Source organism: Danio aesculapii, chromosome 4 (genome assembly GCF_903798145.1).
Source record: "Danio aesculapii chromosome 4, fDanAes4.1, whole genome shotgun sequence".
NCBI lineage: Eukaryota > Metazoa > Chordata > Actinopteri > Cypriniformes > Danionidae > Danio > Danio aesculapii.
In genome coordinates this window covers 32,229,285-32,254,785 of record NC_079438.1, presented here as the reverse complement: position 1 = coordinate 32,254,785, position 25,501 = coordinate 32,229,285, and the positions used below count along the sequence as shown (strand labels likewise).

At 33.0% G+C, this 25,501-nt stretch overlaps 3 long non-coding RNA genes across 4 annotated transcripts; 1 reads left to right on the top strand and 2 right to left on the bottom strand.

Moving 5' to 3' along the window:
* The first annotated feature begins 3,616 nt into the window (after window positions 1-3,616).
* On the top strand, window positions 3,617-7,756 carry LOC130222462 (uncharacterized). Of its 2 annotated transcripts, none has more exons than XR_008836472.1 (4): window positions 3,617-3,649; window positions 5,753-5,921; window positions 6,029-6,174; window positions 7,362-7,756. It is a non-coding gene; the product is annotated as an uncharacterized LOC130222462 (long non-coding RNA). The 2 variants fall into 2 exon arrangements; XR_008836471.1 differs by having other exon boundaries at window positions 6,017-6,174.
* A 3,165-nt stretch (window positions 7,757-10,921) lies between these two features.
* Window positions 10,922-11,444, bottom strand: LOC130222461 (uncharacterized). The gene is made up of 2 exons (XR_008836470.1): window positions 11,313-11,444; window positions 10,922-11,216 (listed from the first exon to the last, which is right to left on the bottom strand). It is a non-coding gene; the product is annotated as an uncharacterized LOC130222461 (long non-coding RNA).
* A 335-nt stretch (window positions 11,445-11,779) lies between these two features.
* LOC130222460 (uncharacterized) lies at window positions 11,780-13,401 on the bottom strand. The gene is made up of 4 exons (XR_008836469.1): window positions 13,162-13,401; window positions 12,680-12,735; window positions 11,898-12,075; window positions 11,780-11,816 (listed from the first exon to the last, which is right to left on the bottom strand). It is a non-coding gene; the product is annotated as an uncharacterized LOC130222460 (long non-coding RNA).
* Window positions 13,402-25,501: the final 12,100 nt, after the last annotated feature.

Below are 25,501 nucleotides of genomic sequence, written 5' to 3'. Positions count from 1 at the left end.
AATTAAATTGTAGTTGTTGTTCATGAATTTTTCATTCATTTGCTTTTGCCTAACACCTGAAATTGGCCAGGTAATATTAGTTCATTAGTTAACTGTAGTAATTACTTGGCAAGCTTTCTGACCCAATATTGTGCCTTTCCTTTTCACATTTACAGGAATGTGAAGAGTCATAATTGGCAATGATTGAATGCAGTGCAGAAACTTCCACATTAGGGAAGGAGTGAATTTAATTTCCTTCTTGATATCAGCAGAGTTTCCATCCAAAACTGCAAATATAACTTATTGCAAACAAAATATTTTCCTCTTTGACAACGAGTGCCATTTTAGGCTGATTGTCCTGGGTTGTTATCACAAAAAAGTTGTTGTGATGATTCTCTTTGAGTAAAATAGATAAGTTTCTATTAGGGAATACAATTTCCACAAAATCCAATGATCCATGATCATTAAAATTAGCGATAAATTATCAATCATCATAATCACCACTCCATAAACACAATAGATAAAGTTTTGAATGATTTGAAATATTAAACAAATCACCCTAGCCCTTTCCTGCCAAATTACAGTAATTAATAGTTTAGTCTTTATAAATACCTGGTTTATAAAATACATAATCAATGAATTTAGATTACTGAAGAATAAAACCAATATGCAATATGCTCTTTGCATAATGATCACAGCGAAATAAGCTAAGTGCTTATTATACTATAAGTATATAAAAAAATAAATTTTAAGTAAAGGAACATTATATGTAAAAAATCTAAATTTATATACAGTAGTAGACTAGGCTAAATAAAGGTGCCTTAAAGCTTCTGTGAAGAACAGACTATATATGATCTCACACTATCTCATTAAACACTTGGTGCTTGATGTCAAACAGGCTACATTATTTAAGGGCATTCGTTACCTCTTTGATAGGATCTGTTGATGTCAAACTTATGTTTCCTTTTTAATATTAGGATATTTTCTCTGTAATACTACTATTATCCCTCATTGTCGGTAAAATAACTAGCCTTTGTTTTTCATGCATTTTAAATGTAGAATTTACTGCCAGTTTGACGCAGCCAACTTAAATTTTGGCCAATCTTACTTATTACTCTTTCACCTGAACTCGCCCAAAGTAAGATGGAGAAAATGAAGGCACATCAGCCTAGATGACAAATCAGATACTTAAGACAGATGCTTAAGACATAATCTGTAAAATAATGACTTATTTTAAATTTTAAATGTAAAGTTTGTAGCAAATATAGGACAGAGATTTGGGATAAAACAATTACAGCGGAACATTAATTAAATCCTTATTTTTCAGGGAGTGAAACAAATCATCCACTGTACAGTTGTGCAGTTGTATACACTTCATATATTTTTCTTGGAAAATAATGTATTTTTTTGTTGGTCAGTTATCTACAAAATAAAGAATGAATAACATTTGTGGTGAAGTGTTTCAAAAGAGGCTCTGCTATTCAGTGCCAAAACACAAACTTTTTTTTAAATAAATAAAATAATAATATAAATAAAACTAAAATGAAACATTCACAGTTTCAGAGAAGCATATATTAAACTGTTTTCACTGTTAATGACAAAATCACCCATTGCGCTGACGAGTTTCACTTTAATTCATTTTATCAAGCAATTTAAAAGAGCAGGACAGGCTTTACAAGCTATTCGCAGCACTGAGTGTGTTCCTGATTACCTAGGAAGAACAAACTCTGTCTGAAGGATGAGAGAACTCAGAAACGGAGAGGCTCGCCGCATGTCTGGCCGTGACACGAGATTTTTAAAATTAGAGTCTGCATGCGCAGTCATGCCAGTCTGTCAGACGAAATTGTTTAAAACACCTTAATATTTTAGAGAAACTAGTTAAAGTTTACATAACCAATGATTGGAGTTTGGTTGGTAATATATTGGCTCATTTTACATCTGGCACTAAGATTTTTGTCAATCATGTCCAAAGTGATTTTGTATTGATTTGACATTTTAGAGAGAATAAGGTTTGCCTTATTTGCACACGTTTTAGTCTGGACATGCTTTCAACTCAGAAATAACTGCAGCGACTTTCATGCTATCAAAAGAAAGTATTCAGTTTTTAATTAAACAGGCATATCATTTGATAATTTTTTTAACTTTACACCAAATTGATGGTTGCGTATAAAAGTTGTGGTATGTCTTGTACAGTACAGTAACAGTACTAGGATTAGAGAACATATTTTATTTCAAGAAAAATTAAATTCAGTATTATAACATGCATTCATTTTATTATGTAAGGCAAAAATCAACACATAAGCATAGTTGTATATTGTGCCAACCCAGTCTCACGGCAGTTCGTGAAATAGTCACGAAATTTAATCTATTGATTCGTGTTCATGGGCACGAATTTCCCTCCTTTTTTGTGTCACCTTGCACGAATTTCCATCCAATGTATTTCAATAGGAAATCATTTTCGTGTCTCTAGCACGACTTATTTTACCATAGGGTACCTGATGCTGCGCTTTTAAAAAAATATTTTTATTAAATATTATTATAACCACAGGGTACCAGACGCAGTATTACGATTATTATTATAGCCACAGGGTACCAGACGCAGTATTACGATTATTATTACAGCCACAGGGTACCAGACGCAGTATTATGATTATTATTACAGCCACATGGTACCAGACGCAGTATTTTGATTATTATTACAGCCACAGGGAACCAGACGCAGTATTATGATTATTATTACAGCCACAGGGTACCAGACGCAGTATTATGATTATTATTACAGCCACAGGGTACCAGACGCAGTATTACGATTGTTATTATTATTGACACAGGGTACCAGACGCAGTATTTTAATTATTATTGTTGACATATGGTACCAGACGCAGTATTTTAATTATTATTGTTGACACAGGGTACCAGACGCAGTATTTTAATTATTATTGTTGACACAGGGTACCAGACGCAGTTTTTTTATTATTATTATTGACATAGTGTACTAGTTTTTCTAAACCGACGCAGAAGGAATTCCATTGCTTTCAATGGGTTGCCTCGGGCGTCATACGGAGACGTTCAAAGCCATCAAAAGATGTCAACGCAATATTTTATACCTGGTTAACGTCTATTATAACAGCTTTTTTTTTTTTTTTTTTTTATGTGTGATTTTTGTTTTGTTCATGAAAAGCGTCTGTAAAGAGGGTCGAGACAACTGTAAATGAGAATATACATCGGTCAACGAGACTTATATTCAACAGTGAGTTTAACATAGCTCAGCTATTGGTCAAAATGCATCACCGGTGAGTTCACCGATGAGTTAAACTGCAGCAATACGTGATAGGTTAATGCTACATAATGTATTTTTTATTGGAGATTAGTTGGTATTTATAAATATGTTATCATTTACTTTATATTTAATGAGTGAAATTATATTCAATTGCCCAGTTTAGGGTAATTATGCCTAATAAAACTGATTAATTTGTTTGTTTTTTTTTACTTAAAAAATATTACATTTAAAGTACTAAGTTTTAAAAATATTTTTAGCTGATCTTTGTATTATTAAATTATTCATTGAAGTTGGGGTCATAGTACGTCGAGATCTATTTTTTTTCTACAGTCTATGGTCGCAATCCCAAGGTTCATTGCGATCCCAAGGTCCACTGCGGTTTTCCACGCGGTAAGTAAAAAGTAAACAAATAAAGACGATTTGTTGATTTAGATAAGGGGTTTGTTTAGAACTTTTATAAAAGCAGGGAAGTTATCTCCTGATGCATTAAATGACTGTAGACTTGATATAAATAAAGCATGTACTGCAAACTAGCGATGCTATCTAATTACATCTAAGTTCATTTATTAAAAAATATATTTTCCCCACATATAGTCGTGCATAGCTCAGAACAATATAGTTATACATTTGAAGATGAGGAGCAGTGTTACCAGATTGTTGTTTTCCACAATAGTAATCGTCCAAAATCTAAATAAATTATGCAATATGCAATAAATATTACCTCTAATAATACAATTGTATTCATAACTACATCAATATTAAAGCAAATCAAGTGTTTCTCTTAAGTTTAAAGGCTACATTGTAACTGCAATTATTTTTCATGCCTTAAAACAGACACACACACAAACACATTATATATAATGCCCCCCTTTGATTTTTTTTCTTTTATGAATATTTCCCAAATGATGTTTAACAGAGCAAGGAAATTTTCACAGTATGTCTGATAATATTTTAGGAGAAAGTCTTATTTGTTTTATTTCGGCTAGAATAAAAGCAATTTAAATTTTTTTTAAAACTATTTTCACCTCTTAGGGCTTAGTGGCCACATACATGGACAGCACATTTTAGCTGTTATGTCTTATGTTTTATATTTTGTTACAGACATACAGTGTCATACTGCAACTGTTTTGCAGCATATGAAATGTCCCAAACACTATTTTAACTGTCCAAAAAGGGCAAAAAAATATTTTTACTGATAGTCAAAGCATGTTCAAAAATATGTATGTATGTGTTATTAATGCATTAAAAAGGCAAGAAAAAAACTGCTGTGTTCAAGGCAGAAATAAAGAGTTTTTCATTCTATTACACAAAGGTGACTTTATTGTGTTTTATATAAATTCGGACATATTCCACATATATGGACATACTTTTCTCTAAAAGTACATCATTTCAAAAGATGGTACTTAGGTTTTATTCTAATCAGGTTCCAATAAGCCAAAATAAAAAAATAAAAATAAAGAGAAATAAAAAATGCATGTAAAAAAAACAGCTTGGGCCTTAAGAGGTTAAGGTCAAAATTTTTAGCCCCTTTAAGCTATATTTTTTCGATAGACTACAGAACAAACCATCATTATACAAAAACTTGCCTAATTACCCTAACCTGCCTAGTTAACCTAATTACCCTAGTTAAGCCTTTAAATGTCACTTGCAGCTGTATAGAAGTGTCCTGAAGAATATCTAGTCAAATATTATTTACTGTCATCATGGCAAAGAGAAAATAAATCAGTTATTAGAGATGGGTTATTAAAACTATTATGATTAGAAATGTGTTGAGAAAATCTGCTCTCCGTTAAACAGAAATTGGGGTAAAAATAATCAGGGGGGCTAATAATTCTGACTTCAACTGTATATATATATATATATATATATATGTGTGTGTGTGTGTGTGTGTGTGTGTGTGTGTGTGTGTGTGTGTGTGTGTGTGTGTGTGTGTGAGTGAGTGAGTGAGTGAGTGTGTGAGTGAGTGACTGAGTGAGTGAGATAAGCCTGTTGAGAAAAGAAGGCTGGAAAATTGCAGGGCATGTAATTGATTATGCCCTTATTCCAGTAGGTAAAAATGCAACTTTTCATTATTCAAAGCATAACATAAGCTCAAGTTTAACATAAACTGATGTATTTCACATAATATCATACACTATTACCAGTATAATTTGGCCTTTAACAATTTATTTAATAAAAGAAAGAATCTATCATCTCTAAATTGTGGTAAAGAGACGCAACAAGCTGTCTTCTCAAATATTATGTTAGTCATGATGTTAATGGTAAAACTCAAGGATTACCTTGCACCTTCTCAGAAATTTACTATTGATCATATGTATTACAAGAGGCAGGATTTTTTTAATGCAAGAAATGCTTTTTAAATCATAATCTTAAACAGATTAAGGCTAATTTTGGACTATACTTAAATTACATTACAATTGCTTAAAGCAGTACTGATGTATCTAGTAGTTTAGTGGGTTTAACTAATGTCACATCTGTTTTTATTCATTTCAGGTGCAGAACCTTTAGACACTGGATTAATGTTCTGGATTAAGTCCAATGTATTTATTGGAAAACAGTAGAGAAATCTGCAAATAAGTGGGTTGCAGACATAATTACTCATCTGTCTTCCATACATGTAGCAAAAGAATGCAGAGGCCATATGAATTCATCTTCACTAAGGGTAAGGTTTTTCAGAATTAATCATTATTTAAAATTATTGTATTTTCTTTGTTAATATGTACAGATTTGAAAAGAATGTACTTTCTTTTAATAAAGAACTCTTCACAGCACTGCATCTGAACAGTCACAACCTCACAGAGCAGCACAACCACCCCACTCAGGGTCAGTGTTATGGTGCCATTTTGAAGCTGGAACCTCATCTTGTGTACAGAAAAAGTAGAGTTGAAAATTCACTGGTTGTCTTGTATTGTGTGGTAAGTCATAGTTTTATTATTTGTTTAATTTCATTGCAACACTAAGTAGTCCATTCTGTGGCCAATATGATATATAGGGCATAAAATAGGACTGATCTGATCATTGTTTTGATTTCTAATTAAGTACTCAAGGGGCTATACATGTAGCTGAAGTTAGCTATATTGAGTAGGACATATCTTTCAGTATACTCTTAAAGAGATAGTTCACCCAAAAATGAAATGAAAACTCTGTCATTACTGACTCATCCTTCATTTGTTCCAAATGTGTCTGAGTTGCTTTCTTCAGTTAAACACAAAAAATATAGATTTTAAAGAAAGATGAAAATCTGTAAACATTGACTTCCATAGTATTTTTTTTTACTCCTATGTATGTCAATGGTTTCAGGTTTTCAGCTTTCTTCAAAAAACTTCCTTCATGTTCCACACAAAGAAACTTGGAAGTTTTATAATAAAGGTTTACAACCACTTGAGGGAGAGTAAGTAGTGAACTATTCCTTTAACCAAATCTAGTTGACTTTAGTAGAAAATTGTATAGAAACTCATTGCCTTAAACCCCTTATATATTATATATATATATATATATATATATATATTATATGCAAGATAAAACTTAACAGCCCTACTTGAATTAAAATGTTACTGTAAGTCCGATAAGATTGTAAATGTTGTAAGTTAATTCAAGTATGGCTGTTTAGTTTCACCTTGTATAAAAACACAAGTGGTTTAAGGCAACAGGTTTCTATGCAGTTTTCTAATAAAGTCAATTAGGTTGGGCTAAGACTGTAATGGGTTACAGTAATAGCAGTGAATCATGCAGCTATAACATAAATGTTTAGCCATGTAAAGTAATAAACTTGTCATAATTTAGCAATATTATTAGGGTGGAGCACTGTATGCTGTTGTAGTTTTCATATAATTGATGAGTCAAAGAGTGTGTTTTAAATAGCAAGAAGTGATCAGTGCAGTCACTATCCTCATATCTGAGTCTGTAGGACTGTCAGATCTGCTTGGGATACATGAAAACATGCTGAAAATGTTAAACTTATTCAAGCAGTTAATTCAAGAGTGCCAGATTTAATGACACTTTACAGATATAAATAAGTATCACTGAACTTTCTGAATGAAACCTAACAATCATCTTGATTCTTTGTTCTTTAATGATATTGTGCACTTCTGATACTTTACAGTGGCAAAACCTGGGATAACACATGGGAGCCTTCCAGGAATTTCCGACACTTTACACCCAAGTCTCCTCATGCCAACCGGTTTGCAATATGACAGTCTAGTCACCATAAACACCTGGACTCGCCAAGCACACATTGGTTCTCAGTGTTTTGTAAAAATGTTGCTATTCTTCAGTAAGTACTTGAATATGTTTTTGAAAAGTGTTATAGCTTTTAGGTACTTTTGCTGTTAAGTTCAGAAAGTTGTCATTATAAACATTTTTGTATTTGTCATGAACTTGACTTGCTGTTGTTGTGAAAGTTTGTTATAATGGCATTTCCAAAGGCATCATTTGAAAAGATTTTTTGCAGTGCAGTTTTACTTGAGCTTCACATACCAGATGTATGACATGAATAAATATCACAAAATAAATAAATATAATAATAATAATACAAAATATACATTTCCTTCAATTATAATTGTTTTTAACCATTTGCATATATATGTATGTAATAAAATATTGCAATAAAACTGTTATAAAATATATATTTTTGGTGTTTGCATGTTTGTGTGATTTTTTTTTTTTGTGGTATTATAAATAAATTATAAATGTTTCATTAAAAATGTATTGTCTTTATTTGCGTACTCATTTTAAACACTATTTTTACTATTTAATGGGCACAATATTTGTCCTTGAAGTTTGACATATATTTATATTTGGATACCTACAGCATGCAGGGTCAATTTACAGGAAATGCTGAGCTATATTTGTTTTCAAACATGACATTTATTATTTTATTATTCATTTCAAATGAATGCCTATGATCTGGTTTTACTGTGATTATTTTGCACATCAGGTTACACCCACAAAGGAATCTCGCTGTAAATATACATTTGTATTTTAATAAGACATAATATTTAATATGTAATATTAATATGAATTTTAATATTTAAATCCTTAATTGATAATCTACCTTCAGCCGGATTACCAAATAGAGACAACAAGTGTGACGTAGATTGCGACGTTGTGATTGGACTAACTTTAAAGCCAAATTAAAAGATGCTTCGTGTTGCTAACTATGTTTTGCTAACTTTGCCACTTTACTAACAGTGTCCTTTATCAATGAGGTATCGCCATGTTTCAAATAGTTACCGATTAACTAAGATCGTAACCCTAAACCTAACCCTAATTACACATTTCAATGAACTACAATTTGCAGCGCCATGTTGTTCCCGTCCCATCTATAGAGTGACAAAGACTTGTATTTTTGTAATAAAATGGAATAAATACGATCTTTAATGAACATAGGACTATCTATATAAGGTCATTGTCCATATATTTATGACATATGTGAAAGCCAGACATAAATTTGTTGTTTTACAATGAGTGTTTTTTTTAAACAGCTTTTATTGACTTTCAGTATATATCTGAAAACTATGTCCAATATTATTTATTGAATATAGCATAAGTAATAGTGTTGTGGTTTTTCCCTTATATATTCTAATTTGACTTCGAGTTAGAGACGTTTGAAATGTGAATAATTTTTTCTTTTTCCATGGGGCTCTACACATCCCCTGGGAGTAGAAAGGCAGTAAAACCTATGTACAGTAGATGTATCATCTTCAACATGAACAAGACATTGTTATTGTCACATGTACAGTTGTGTTAAAAAATAAGCTGTACAACATCAGTATACTCTTAAATCACTAGTTATTAGCAATAGTGATCAATATTCATCACAAATTATATGAGTAATTGGTTAATTCACTGGTGTTCTGAATAATATGAGTGGATTTTATGACACTGGATTAATCATGGAAAAGAAGTTTCATTAATGGTCATCATGTGATGTTTAATTGTTTCTACTTTATTTGAAATATGGATAAGTTATATTAAAATATGTAAATGTTTATAAATGTAACCTTTTAAAGACTTTTTGTATTTGTTTTGAAAAAACTCTTTATCTGAATATTTTTACTTTCTAAATCTTCAACTTGTTTGTGTAACAATATGTTTTGATGACAATGTATGAACTTATGTATTTAATCCAGGAAATAATGATTCCACATAATGTCTTTGTCCTGCATGTGTCCCTATAATAATAATCTTTAAACAGTTTTCGGTTATTACAGCATACTACACTAAGATACTGACAAACCTGGCCTTTGTTATCTTTCTTCAGCCAAGGACTGAAGTCTAAAATAAAAATTTCCCCTTTAGCATACCATATTTATTCAAATTAGTATTACACCATGCAACTTACTGTGTCTTGTGGTGAAACTCAATCTGGATAATTTTGTAGACACTGCATTTAATTATTGTTTTCATCATGGGTTAATTTGCTAATTATTTTCTTTATTAATTAAATGATTTGTAAGAATTTCTTTATTGTAAAAATCATGAAAATAGTAAGAAATGAGGTTACAATGACGAAAAGATATCTTTACAAATGCTGTGAATAGTTCAAACCTCCAAATGATTATAACACATAGCCATTAACCAACAAAATAGAAATGCAAACCTTCAGATGATCTAAATTAAAAGTAAAATAATTTTGTGCTGTACTTATATGTAAGTATAAGCTATTGAGATGGATTATGTCTACCAAAAAATCATATTTTATAGATTTTCTGTTAGTTTTGAAAATGTTTTAATTGGCATCATTTGATTTATTTTATTTTATTTTTTTGCATTCAATAGAACATTGTACAAATAGTTTTTTAATTTTATTATTATTATTTTAATTTTCAACAGAACAACAGTGGTACTGGTATCTTGTAACAATATGTACAGCAGTTTTTGTTGGACATTCTAACAAATGCATACAAATGCAACAAAGCAAAGACAAAAATAAAAGGAGATAAAACAAATTTAGAAAGACATATTGTCACCTTAGAGTTATAAGGTTCTATCTGACATGTTTGTCAAAATTGGGTTATTGACATATTCTTATTAAATGACAACTTATTAACTTTATGGGATGTTTTTTGTATGTTGTAAGTTGTTTAAATTTTAAGACTTTTTATTTAAACAAATGTTACACACATACTGTTTGTTATGAAATGCAAAAACTTTGAAGCTCAATATCTCAAAATCATTCAGAACGCAGATAGAACTTTATAATTCCAAGGTGAAGAATTAGTCATGGAGTACCCTCAAGAAAAATCCAGAAGGAGGACCAAATGCGCCAGAACACATCAGATCTTTGATGTAAATCATAGGTAAATTTTTCAAGTGGTAGAAGTCTGGTTGCCTGACTCAGCCACATATTGACTGGAGGTATCTGAGCAGTTGACCATAATAATAATAATAATAATAATAATAATAATAATAATAATAAACATTTTTTGGCCAAGTATATGCAAAAATTCAATACACATTCTTCATCATAGAATTCATATTTTAAAAACTCTCAATGTCAGTTAATGTATTTATTTTATTTTCATATAGAGTACCTCAAATCTATACATGTTGTAAGCAGTTAGGCGTTCAATAATGCTCCAAATTAACACCACTGATTGATTTAAGAGGCATGCATACATACTGTACATGTATATGTATTTGAAAAAAAAGAGACAACAATTTGGTTATAGATTATGAAATTCAGATTTTATTACATGCTTTAGATTCAGTGTTAAGGTCATCGTCTTCTTTCCTTACAGTAAAAGAAAATCTGTAGTCAATGTCATACTCATCAGTTGGAGCTTTATTTAAAAAATGTATGTTCTCTGCTCCGGCCAAAACATGCAGGTACCTTGCAGGTCTCTAGCTTGCACCCTCGTGTCGTAGTTTTTTTTTTCTCAGTTATTTTGTTGCTTTCTGAGAATGATGATCCACAGACCTTTTAACCCCTCTTCGTTTAGGCCACATGTCGTATCTTAAAAGAAGAACACAACCACATTAAAATGTATTAACATCCTTTGGACTGGGTAACCTTATGCTTATGTTTGTGCTAAATAATACAAATACATACTTTTCAGTAGCACATAATCAGGACAGTTCTCTGAAGGAACCAGGATGAGTTGAAAGGTATTTGGTATTTATAATGGTTGGCCATCTCTGCCACAAGAATCCTCTGTTCTCTTAAAGAGTCCTTACTAGCAGGATAATGTTGAATGCCCTTCTCGTTAGATCGACAGTGTCTGAAATGTATTCATAAGAAGAAAGTTGTATTACATGGATTATACATCAACTTTTAAAGAATCAAAACTGACAGAAGTCTAGTGTACATACCATGCTATAAGGCGAAGACATCCACATCACTTCTGTTTTTTGTTGTCTTTGCTTCTGCTAGTGAAAATACAAAACAATAATGGTAACACTTACAATTATTCACGACTATATGTAATATTAATAATAATTTCCTCACCATCTGCCCACTTCTTTACATCATAAACCAAAGTCTTCCAATTGGTTTCCGGTCACTGCCAGTTTAATAGATTCTGTTTTGCAACTTGCATTGCAGAGCTGTTGTGGTCTAGTGATAAGAAATCAAAAATCATAATACTATTCAAATAGGTTACTGAACATCTAAAACAAATATTACTGATGTCTTTACCTTCTGATATCAACAGGTCAGTGAGATGGCCAAATAGTTGAACATCTGCTAATTCCAGCACATGACCATGAGAGTTACAGTAGCATGTCTGGTCACTGCAATCCAAGAGAGGAAACATTGCACTGTTCCAACCTCCTTCCCAACAGTTAAACCACGCCTATCCTGGTATGCCAATATCCTGGAAAGCAATAACAAAATTTTGGCATCAGTTTAAGATGCTCATATAGTTCACCAATCTCACATTAAAACTCATGTGCTTTGGCATGGAACACCAAAATGAAGGACTTAAAGAGGGCGCTGGAACTTTGGACAGCTTTTTGCAACTCTTTGGAGGTAGTGTCATTAGTTAATGTTGTCCACAAATCTTCCTGTCAAGAACAAGTACATGACAGTTTATATCTTCTAATCTAATTTTACTAGGTGAACATCAAAGAGCTGTTTTCTTGTTAATTTAGTTTCAACACATACAGTTTAAAGTACCTAGTACATCCTTCTTGCAAATACTATCCACCTTGTATTGCACAGACTCCCACTCAAGAATATCTAAGAAAAATGTCTGCTGAGATCTTGGCAGTCTATTAAAAATAATTATACCAACATCTTTTCCACCTACAATGGAAAGAATATAAAAATATTTTATGATATCAATTAATTACTTGCATGACCAAATCTGAGATAAAAAAGCCATCATTATGCCTTAGTTTAAATAAAACCAAAATTTCACTCTAGCCCACTGTCACCTCTACAGATACAGGGACTAATGGAAACAATGAAGTACACACCAACAGTCACTGGAGCAAGGCCCTCTCACAGTTGGGACGATTGGAGTTCCTATGAGCTGTACAAGATTAAAACAACAGAAAATTAACATTAATAACATTTCAACCTATCCCAAGACTAGTAGACAAGCAGCATAAGCAGACTTCTAATTTCCTGGACTCCAATGTGGACAGCCGAATCAGTTTATGGTCTATAAGGTGTCATACAAATCAGACAAAACAAAATACTTTCTGGAAAATAAAAAAAAAGGTTGGCCACTAATCAACACATAGGACAAATTGTTTTAAACAGTTAAGCCACAATATTTTGTGAGCTTATACTGTAGTTTAATGTTTTTCATAAACAATAGTAAGAATAAAATTTATGCGTCTCTTTCCGTTAATACGATAGTAGTGGAAGAATAAATGCATGTAAATTTTATCTCATACAATCATACATGCCTAAACATTGCAGATATTTAATATACATGGAATGAAAAACTAACCCTTTATTGATTCCAGATTGGTATTGGCCTTCCTTACACAATGTGTCTCTTTCTCCACCATACCCTTGGTTCAGTTGTCTTTACTGGAGTTGCTTCCTGCAGATCACCAAGTTGTCATCAAGACTTGAGCTTATAATTGAAATCTTGATCAATCCGAGTATCAAGGTTCAAAAGTTGCTCTTGAAGTTCTGAATCACTCATTGTGATAGGCAGAAACAGACTGAAAGACACAAGGATTAAACAAACAAACACAAATGTGTTAACAGAGATAGAGAGGGACATGTGCAATTTAAAAATATAAACATGGGTTCTAAAAGTGCCTTTACCTTTTGCTTATTAGAAAATTGGGAAATTGGATTTAAAGTAATTCGAAGAACCTGAAAACAAAATATTCATATCTGAACACCTTATACTTAGAATTATTAGCCCCCTTCTGTTTATTTTTCCCCCAATTTCTGTTTAACAGAGAGAAGATTTTTTTCCAACACATTTCTAAACATAATAGTTTTAATAACTCATTTCTAATAACTGATTTATTTTATCTTTGCCATGATGGCAGTACATAATATTAGACTAGATATTTTTCAAGACACTTCTATACAGCTTAAAGTGACATTTAATGGCTTAACTAGGTTAATTAGGTTAATAGGCTAATAATTTTGACTTTAAAAAATTAGAAACTGCTTTTATTCTAGCCAGATAAAACATATAAGACTTTCTCAAGAAGAAAAAATCTTATCAGACATACTGTGAAAATTTCCTTGGTCTGTTAAACTATATATATATATATATATATATATATATATATAGTTGAAGTCAGAATTATTAGTCAGAATTATTATTAAATACAGTCTCTTTCTGCATATATATATATATATATATATATATATATATATATATATATATATATATATATATATACACAAATATATATATATATATTTGTATATATATATATATATATATATATATATATATATATATATATATATATATATGTATATATATATATATATATATATATATATATATATATATATATATATATATATATGCAGAAAGAGACTGTATTTAATAATACAAATATTAGTTTTGTGGTCTAAAATGAATAAAATGCGCTCAGACAGGCAGAATTTCAGTTATGTCTGCCTTTTTTGTTTCTTTTAAGGCATGAAAAATAATTGCAGTTACAATGTAGCCTTTAAACTTAAGAGAAACACTTGATTTGCTTTAATATTGATGTAGTTATGAATACAATTGTATTATTAGAGGTAATATTTATTGTATATTGCATAATTTATTTCGATTTTGGACGATTACTATTGTGGAAAACAACAATCTGGTAACACTGTTCCTCATCTTCAAATGTATAACTATATTGTTCTGAGCTATGCACGACTATATGTGGGGAAAATATATTTTTTAATAAATGAACTTAGATGTAATTAGATAGCATCGCTAGTTTGCAGTACATGCTTTATTTATATCAAGTCTACAGTCATTTAATGCATCAGGAGATAACTTCCCTGCTTTTATAAAAGTTCTAAACAAACCCCTTATCTAAATCAACAAATCGTCTTTATTTGTTTACTTTTTACTTACCGCGTGGAAAACCGCAGTGGACCTTGGGATCGCAATGAACCTTGGGATTGCGACCATAGACTGTAAAAAAAAAATAGATCTCGACGTACTATGACCCCAACTTCAATGAATAATTTAATAATACAAAGATCAGCTAAAAATATTTTTAAAACTTAGTACTTTAAATGTAATATTTTTTAAGTAAAAAAAAACAAACAAATTAATCAGTTTTATTAGGCATAATTACCCTAAACTGGGCAATTGAATATAATTTCACTCATTAAATATAAAGTAAATGATAACACATTTATAAATACCAACATAAATACCAACTAATCTCCAATAAAAAAATAAAAAATACATTATGTAGCATTAACCTACCACGTATTGCTGCAGTTTAACTCATCGGTGAACTCATCGGTGATGCATTTTGACCAATAGCTGAGCGATGTTAAACTCACTGTTGAATAGAAGTCACGTTGACCGATGTATATTCTCATTTACAGTTGTCTCGACCCTCTTTACAGACGCTTTTCATAAACAAAACAAAAATCAAAAAAAAAAAAAAAAAAAAAAAAAAAAACTGTTATAATAGACGTAAACCAGGTATAAAATATTGCGTTGACATCTTTTGGTAATTATACGACGCTTTGAACGTCTCCGTATGACGTCTGAGGCAACCTATTGAAAGCAATGGAATTCCTTCTGCGTCGGTTTAGAAAAACTAGTACACTATGTCAATAATAATAATAAAAAAAAAACTGCGTCTGGTACCCTGTGTCAACAATAATAATTAAAATACTGCGTCTGGTACCCTGTGTCAACAATAATAATTAAAATACTGCGTCTGGTACCCTGTGGCTGTAAAAATAATAATCAAAATACTCCGTCTGGTACCCTAGGCTATAATAATAATCAAAATTGTGCGTCTGGTACCCTGTGTCAATAATAATAATCAAAATACTGCGTCTGGTACCCTGTGGCTATAATAATAATCATAATACTGCGTCTGGTACCCTGTGTCAATAATAATAATCAAAATACTGCGTCTGGTACCCTGTGGCTGTAATAATAATCATAATACTGCGTCTGGTACCCTGTGGCTGTAATAATAATCATAATACTGCGTCTGGTACCCTGTGGCTGTAATAATAATCAAAATACTGCGTCTGGTACCCTGTGGCTATAATAATAATCGTAATACTGCGTCTGGTACCCTGTGGTTATAATAATATTTAATACAAATATTTTTTTAAAAGCGCAGCATCGGGTACCCTATGGCAAAATAAGTCGTGCTAGAGACACGAAAATTATTTCCTATTGAAATACATTGGATGGAAATTCGTGCAAGGTGACACGAAAAAAGAGGGAAATTCGTGCCCACGAACACGAATCAATAGATTAAATTTCGTGACTATTTCACGAACTGCCGTGAGACTGGGTTGATTGTGCTATGTAAAATAAAGTTTTACAGCACAGCAAACACTATAGATTAGATAAAACATACACTCATTTACAGGTGCTGGTCATATAATTAGAATATCTGCAAAAAGTTAATTTATTTCATTAATTCCATTCAAGCAGTGAAACTTGTATACATTCATTTCACACAGATTGATATATTTCAAGTGTTTATTTCTTCTCATTTTGATGACAACTAAAAATGAGAAATTTGAAAAGTGTGTGAAAAGGTTCAGTATTGAAGACACCTGGTGCCATACTCTAGTCAGCTAATTAACCAAAACACCTGCAAAGGCCTTTAAATGGCCTTTCAGTCTAGTTCTGTAGGCTACACAATCATGGGGAAGATGGCTGATTTGACAGTTGTCCAACAGATGACCATTGACACATTGCACAAGGCAAGACACAAAAGGTCATTGCAAAAGAGGCTGGTTGTTCACGGAGCTCTTGGTCCAAGCATATTAATAGAGAAGCGAAGGGAGGGAAAAGATGTGGTAGAACAAAAGTGTACAAGCAATAGGGATAATTGTGGAGAGAATTGTGAAACAAAACCCATTTAGACATGTGGGGGAGATTCACAAAGAGTGTACTGCAGCTGGAGTCAGTGCTTCAAGAACCACTACGCACAGATGTGTCCAAGAAATGGCTTTCCGCTGTTGCATTCCTTGTGTCAAACCACTCTTGAAAAACAGACAGCATCAGAAGCATCTCGCCTGGTCTAAAGACTGGACTGAGGTCAACACAGCTCTATACCAAGACATTTTAGAGCACTTCATGCTCCCTGCTGCTGACCAACCTTATGGAGATGCAGATTTCATTTTTTCAACAGGTACCTGTCCTTGGCACATACACACAGTGCCAAAGCTACTAGTACCTGCTTTAAGGACCATGGTATCTCTGTTCTTAATTTGCCAGCAAATCGCCTAACCTTATCCCCATAGGAAATCTATGGGCTATTATGAAGAGGAATACAGATGTTACTACTTCAATGTGTTCCTTTTGGCGCCATTCATACCGCGGCGACAGCGGTACTTGGTGCGCCAGCAGCTTTTGACCGCTGGGTGGCAGTTTAACCACAGATATTCAGCTTTGCCTTTCCACAACACTAAACAGACTTTTCTGTGCGTACCTTATGTGATCAGATGTGTTCAATTAAAATATAATTTTGACTTAGTTTTCTTAGTAATAAACATGATCTTATGCTCGCTCAGCGCGCTTCAAGTTTTGCCGTTGTATGCTGTGTGCTCGAGCGGAAAAGCGTATTACTTCTGTTTCATTGTTCAGTCAAATGAAAGCACTTCTGTTGAGGTGACAGCGGGGTTTGGGTTGTCAATGTGAGTATTGCAAACTTTTAAAGATGGAGGAGAGTACTTGTGGTCGCTGTTTCAAGTTATCCAGAGTTGTATTTATAGATCTTGAATATTACAATATTATTAAAATTACAATTATAACATCGACAGCAACTCGACTCGCGCACACCAGCTGATTCAGTCGTTTTCTAGTGACATACAAAAGAGTGCAGGGCTTCTTTTTTTTGTCATTCATAAAAGGCAGAAAAATAAGTGTTAAATGGACAAACACGTCGAACCTCCAGAGCTGCGGTCATGTCACCCAGCCCATGAAATGCGGAGCCAGCTCCGGTGTCATCTACTGAACGCAAATGCCCAGCTAGTCCAGCCAGGTATGGCAGAGAGGCCTTTTGAAAAATGGCCAAATACAAAAGAGAAACAGATAAATAGTAGACGTTGATGAGAAATGGAGCAGCATATTTGGTAGTTAAAAACGCGCCGCTCCACGATGTAGAGCTGGTTTCCGAGAAATGCAGGCGGCGGAGCAGGATACCCTCTTTGCCACGGTTGCGAAAAAGTATCTGCATGCGCTACAGGGACACCGTCTCAGTGCTGCTGGAAACATTGTAATCTCAAATAAGTCTCAGCTTAAACCGAACAAAGTCAACATGTTAGTTTTTCTGGCAAAGAATTTAAAATATGAATAGAAAACAAAAGGCGGAGAAACGCAGTTTTTTTTCAACATCTGACTTATGTTGTTACAAGCCTAGGCTAATATTTTTGTTCTTCGTTACTATTTATATTATTATTGATTAGTATTTGTGAAGTTTCTAAAATGTAACGTTTACTGTTTCAAGCAGTTAAAGTTATTTCTATTTAACTAGCCTACATTATTATAGGCTGTATTGTGTTGTTTTATCAACGAAAGTTAAACAACAAACATGTTCGTTTGTACGGATATTTAGCATAATACTTTGGTCTTTTTTGATTTCTTATTGTTTTACATGAAATGTAAATTAACTTAGGTAGGCTACTTGGGTAGAGTGGCGTAATTTGTTGGTAGTATACCGAGGAATGCTTAGACAGTGAATATTGTCATCATTATTTAAAAAATTATAAATAAATGAATAAATAAATAAATAAATAAAACACCTTACGGAAAGGATGAAATAAAGGAAAAGCATGCTCTTAATCATTCTTCATAATCTGATTCGTAGCTATACATGCAATAAACTTATATTGCGCTGACAAGAACAAGCTCTAAAAGGTAAAGTCTAAAGCCAGAGGAGTTATTGATATTAATGTTAGTTGTTAATATGACCGTAAACACTGCGTTGTATAATTAACGCCATCATTGTGTCGTGTCTGCGATTTTTTTTTTTTTTTTTTTTTTTTCTCGTTGAAGAACAGAAAATTCATGTTATCGCCGTCTTCCCAGCCAGGTTTTCATGCACAGTTTCCGTTTTTGTTTCTTCTCAAACAATAAAGTTTCGCTATAGCAGGCCCGGCGGCAGGATATCATAAATGAGGGCGCAAGGGCGCAATCCCATTGCACTTGACGACTGAATTTGGTCCTTTCTTGTTCCTTTTATTTAGGCTATTTATTCATTCATTACCGATATAGTCCTACTTTTTATAGTAATAATAATGCAGTTTCGCTATTACCGATTTTATTAATGAAGGCAACGATACCGTTTACATTAATGCAGAAAGATCATGGTTTAAGCACCAAACAAGTGGTTTAAATTATGTTAGTCTCCTTATTTCTTTCCGTTTTATTTTAAATATTATAAATGTTTAAAGTTTTAGGTAAAGACGTCAAAATATGCCCACACATGCAAGCTAAACTAGATCATATCTGAGTCATCACGCTTTATTACCCAACCAAAATCAGCGAGGAAAAAATAAATGTTTTAAATTAAATTATATTTAAATGTTAAATTAAATTTAAAAAATGAATTTAAATTTTAAATGCCATTTAAAAATATTTGCTAAAATTAATGTGTTACTTAGTTACATTTTTAGGCATTAGCCAAACAGAAAGCCTGTCTACGGTAAACCCACACGCACTAAATAGCCTACCTTTTTCTTTTATAACACTGTAAACATAACTTCGCAGGTCGATCATCTTCAAACGCAAAAGGCATTTTTAAGTGTCCTAACTTGACTGCTGCTGTAGAATGGGATGTTTTGTTTTACATAACTTTAAACGTGTGCTTTAGCTATGTCAAAATGAAAGCAAATTTTTTTAAGGGTTCTGCGTTTTGTCAATTGTATAGCTTAATAATAATAATAATAATAATAATAATAATAATAATAATGGATATAACAAATTATAATATTATAGTATAGACATTTTTACTAGGCTACTTTAATATTAATCCCTAACTGAAAAACTAATGTGAAAATGACTGGCAGCTGTGCTAAAATTAATATAATGGCAAATTTCTTCTGCGTTTTTTCCCTTTATAGCTCAATAGTTTTATTCAAAGAATTAGTTAAGCAAAACATGAAATAAATTAAGCTGCGTGTCTTCGTGATATCCACTAGTCCAGTTTTCTCCAGTGTGAGTTTAGAGTGCGCCTCCACCGCAAGCACATTTATGCCTGCACCAGATCAAAGCAGGTGTAAAGTCCAGCACAAAGCGCTGTTAGTTGTGCGTTCAACCAGCAATGCCCGCTCCACTGTCTACAACACACAAATACTCGAACTCTTTATTTGTGGACTTACTTTTGATAATAGGCTATATCATTACCTTTATCCTGATTCTATTTTTATTTTTATTATTCTATTTTTTTATTTTATTTTCTTTGTGTTATATCCATAATTGTTTGCACTACTGCCCTTTTTGCACTGTCTTTGTCCGCAGTGACGCTGCACTGCTTTGGCAATACGAATGTACAGTTATTTGTCATGCCAATAAAGCACCTCAAATGTGAAAATAGCCTAGGCAACAAATAACAAATCGGAGTCTAATAATAAAATAAATGCCATTTTCATTTTCATACATGTGTGGGTTTTGACAATATGTGTTTAATTAAGCTATAAAGATTAGCCTATCAGATGAAATGCATAGTGAAATATTAAATAAATGTCTCATTTGCTGAATATTTAATTAATCTATATCTTTAATATTTTTAAAATCACCTCGCTTTGGCCCAGAGAAAGAGGCGCGCGGCACCAGCGGACCTGTGCTTTCCCAAACAAAGACGTACAGTAACTTGCAGGTGAACTATGCATAGTTTTGGGGGGGAAAGAATATAGTGATGAGTGTTTCCCAAAACCCTTAGTTTCTCTGTCGCAGATCCATCATTTGAATCACGTCACTATTAACCCTGCTTTTATTTATTAAATGCTTCCCAACGCCGCATTTCTGTTGCGCGAAAAAAAGCTGCTGCAAATAAACATTTATTTTAGTTATGCCAATGCCATTTTAATAGTTTCATTATAATAGTTGCTGGTGTGCTTCATCTGCGTGATTTTGATTTGACATTCTTCCGCTAAACTTGCACTGTCTTGGCATAAATGGGCTGTGAACTGTTGCTATTGAGGCTGAGGCATCAAGGTGTGAATAGGCTATAGTTCTCTCTTCAACTTTCAGGTTTGAGGTGGGGGAAGAAGTGGCAGAGGCAATTCAAATGTACCATCTCTAAATTAAAAAAGGCCACTTACGCGGCATCTGTGTGTAAAGATTATTACCTTATTTTTATTTTATTACTATTATTTATTTATTCATTCATTCATTTGTCATTCATTTTCTTTTTGGCTTAGTCCCTTTATTAGTCTGTAATTGCCACAGCGGAATGAACCGTCAACTTATCAAGCATATGTTTTACGCAGAGGATGCCAGGAGGGCCAGCTAGGGCTTCGGGACGGAGTGAAAGGAGAGGCGGACTTTGCCCCGAGTCTGGGAAAGATGGCTTGCCGTCATTACACTAGTTTTCCGATGGCACAGAGTTACATGCGCCAAACACATGAACAAATAAATTAATAAATAAGGGAAAGAAAACATCTAGCCTTATAGGCTGAGTTCTTTTTGATTTTAATCGCCGTTAAGTTTCCGTTTTAAATGTAAGGCTGTTGCGTAAAATAATAAAATTGCATAAAATAATACAATTTTAATTTATAAGTGACTTTGCTGCGTCCCCCTTGATGTTTCAATAACGCATAATAATCTATACACCATATTTAAGACACTTAAATAGTCTACTTAACACTTTCCTTAAGATCACAGAATAATATGAAAAATCTAATTCCGGGGATGTTCTGGGGGCAGGGTTTGCATGCAGCTAGCCCGACAGTGAAAACGCGACATGATTTCGGCCTCACTGATGCCCATTAACACCTGACAGACAAGCTTTTGGTTATGAGAAGGGGGAAGGGGTCTCCACTCTTAAGTGTTTTTCACAAACATGAATACACAAAATCCAAAACTCCGACATAGGACGGATGGCGTAACAAAACCTATGCGTTTAAAAACGAAACCGCATTAAATATGGGGCCTTATGAAAATGAATGTTTCTATGCACAACAACTTCTGAACTGAACTAGGCTACCTGTTAGGGGTGGGCGATATGACCTAAAATTAATATCACGGTATTTTTCATCTTTTGAACGGTGATGGCATAATATCATGGTATTACTTTCAATAGCAAAATAATATACATCTCAAGGAAGAACGGACAAAAGAAAGTCTCACTTCTATCACTTTTTAAAAGTTTCGGTTTGGGTCATTGTAAATGCTCAGTCTCGTTATGAGCTGATCTTCATTTCTCTGTGTTGGTGGAATAAAGCAGGCGAGTCAGCCGCACCAATTTATGAGCAGACAGAGCAGGATTCTCATGATGACCACCGGCGCAATTCAGCTCTTTGTTATGAGCTGTAGTTTCAGTGTAAACTTAGTAAAGGTGAGTTTCTTTGGCAATGATGTGTACAGTGTTAGATTTTATATTTAGCGGACATTTGCGCTGAACACGCGGTGAATGCAACGCATCGAGATTCGGGCACCTTCTCCGAAAACACTCGATTGATCTCAGCTGGTGGATCAACATTTACCTCATGTCATGATCGCTGCCATCTGCGCCATTATTATTATTAAAACTTTAAGTGAGGTTTGCAAACCTGTGCACTTTTCACTCTTCAGCTGTTTGCATTTCCTGCAGTAACAAAAGCTCCCTGTTTATTATATTCATTATATTCAGACACACAAATGCTCCCAAATATATTATGAGGGCGCATATATTAAATTTCGGGCGCTCATGCGACCAAAATGGTTGCAATTTCGAGCCCTGTAGTATAAGGACATGTATTCAGACCACAACTGATCGTTTGAAGAAAATTGAATGCCTTATTATTTAGAATTAGCTATTATTGATGTAAATGCAGCCGTTCAAGCCGCGCAAAATTGATTTATTACGGTATTGACGGTATTAGAAAATCCATGTCGTGGCGCAATGTCACACCGGTGATGACGATGGGTTAGTAATTATATTATAACTGGTTATGTTCAGGTCAATGAAATAATACCTTTAATAAATAAAATATGTTCGTAAGAACGTGGTGGGCCAGTGATTCCGTCGCTGTCATCAGTGGTTTAATGAGCTCAGGAGAATTCTGCTTTGCATTTTTCTATGCATTACTAACATCACTAAACCAGACATTTGTTTTATAAGTTAACCAAATATTCGCAGAGATTCAGCAGTTTTTTTTCTGACGCGTTTGCCAGTCAGTGAAAAAAAAGTAACCGTGGCCCTGTTTGCAGGTATTAATATTCGTTTTTTCGTCAATCTGATGCAACTTTTATTATTTATACAGGACGTTAAAATGCAATTAAAAGTTTCAAATCAATTAAACTCAATTTATAGAAAGGCTAGCCTATTTTATGCATTAAATATAACTAATTTCCTTTATTTCTGATTAGACCATGCATTTTAGACTATTTTACAATTGTAATATGTGCATATGCTTTTTTTAAATAACATTCGTTTAACAAATATTTTAGCACATCGAAAGTAATTAAGTGACCTGTTTTTTTTTTATTAAAACCTTTATGCAAAAGGATCAGAGGATAAATTATCGTAGGATAAAGGTATATGGAAAAACACCAATTGACGGGCTCTGCTTTCGGTTTTAAAAGAATCAAGCAGCTTTAAAAAATATAATTTGCTGAAGAGAAATGACAGGAAAAAAAGAAAGAATAAGATTAAATATATAGGGACTGTTAAAAGAACATTTCTCTTTAATATATTCTTTCGACTCCGAAACATCAGCTAAGATTATGATGAATGACGGAGTTTCTCTATTGCCTGCTTCAGCAGTGCGTCCCGGTCCCGCAGGTTATGAACGAGGAGGCGGAGAGAATGCGCTGTTTAGTTTCGGCTTGATATATTTAAATAAAAACTAACACCGAACTGCTTTATAGCTCAAAAAGTTAAACTAAAATGCACAACTCTTGTTGGTTGCACCCGCGGGATGCACAATGAAACGCGCCATTATTTTAATTGTATATTCGTGAAGAATGAGCCATGAGATTGAGATTTTTGAAGGTGCTTTTTAGCGGCGAAGTTCCTGGCAGAGTAGCGAGTGAAAAAATGTGCATAAAGAAATTGGACAAGAGGAATAACATTTTAAATTATATAACAAGCATCTTATTCTTTCTAATCCTCGCCCAGTTTTAATACAAGTTGTGTTTTTTTAATATTTGTGGCTGGGAAGTTTATTAAGAATATATTTATAATTATATATAATGAAATAAATACATAATTATATATATATATATATATATATATATAGAGAGAGAGAGAGAGAGAGAGAGAGAGAGAGAGAGAGAGAGAGAGCAAAAAATAATTTTTATTATACTTTTAGTGATCTGCTAAAGGTAGGTCAATTTATTTTTTTTTGCTTTTGATGAAGCAGCATTCAACTTAAGCTCTTTAGACCATGCCCCTGACCGTTTCTCAGTGTTTCGCCGCAAAATCTTTAAATAAATTATTTATTTAGTCATATTTTCATTATTAATTTATTTTCATTATTCGTTTATTATTATGTACAATAATTCAGACATAAAATAAGATAGTAAAATATAATCAACAACGAAAATGTAAATAAAAACATAAATAAAAACATAAATGAAAAAGTCTTGTCTTAGTCCTATCAAAACGGCAAACACTAAAAGCAGGCTAAAAGACTGCTTTATTTATTTATTTAAGACTACTTATTGTACTGAATGTTTGTGCTTTCATGTTAGTTGTCTTTTATTTCTTCAATTCCAAAACGAGTCCTCTTTGCACTTAAAAAGTTTACAATAAAGTGTGTTAACAAATTTTAAATGATTAATTAAGGACTTATAATGCTTTGACCTATTGTTTAATATCATTTACAAGCACAGTAGCATATTTAAAGCTGCTGTAAAGGCTATTTCTTTCCGTTCGCATGCCGTCCCTTTGCGCCCCCTGGCGGCTTTTTCACAAACTGCGGTCTTACACTAAAAACAGAGCAGCAGTTATTTCAAACGGCGGCGGTATAAGCCACGGCGGTAATAGCCACTTTGAACTCTCACCTACTGTATGTGTTATGCCAGACCCAACAATGCACAAAAAGCTGAAGGTCACTATCAGAGCAACCTGGGCTCTCAGAAAACCTGAGCAATGCTGAACACAGACTGATCCACTCCATGCCATGCTGCATTGCTGCAGTCATTCATGCTAAAACAGCCCACACTAAGGATTGACTGCTGTGCATGCTCACACTTTTCATCTTTATACTTTTCAGTTGGAAAAGATTTCTAAAAATCCTTTCTTTGTATTGGTCTTAAGTTGTATTCAAATTTTCTGAGATACTGCATTTAGGGTTTCATTAGCTGTCATCAAAATCAAAAGAAATAAAGGATTGAAATATATCAGTCCATGTGGAATGAATGTATACATTATGCAAGTTTCACTGCTTGAATGGAATTAATGAAATAAATAAACTTTTTAAAGATATTTTAATTATATGACCAGCACCTGTAT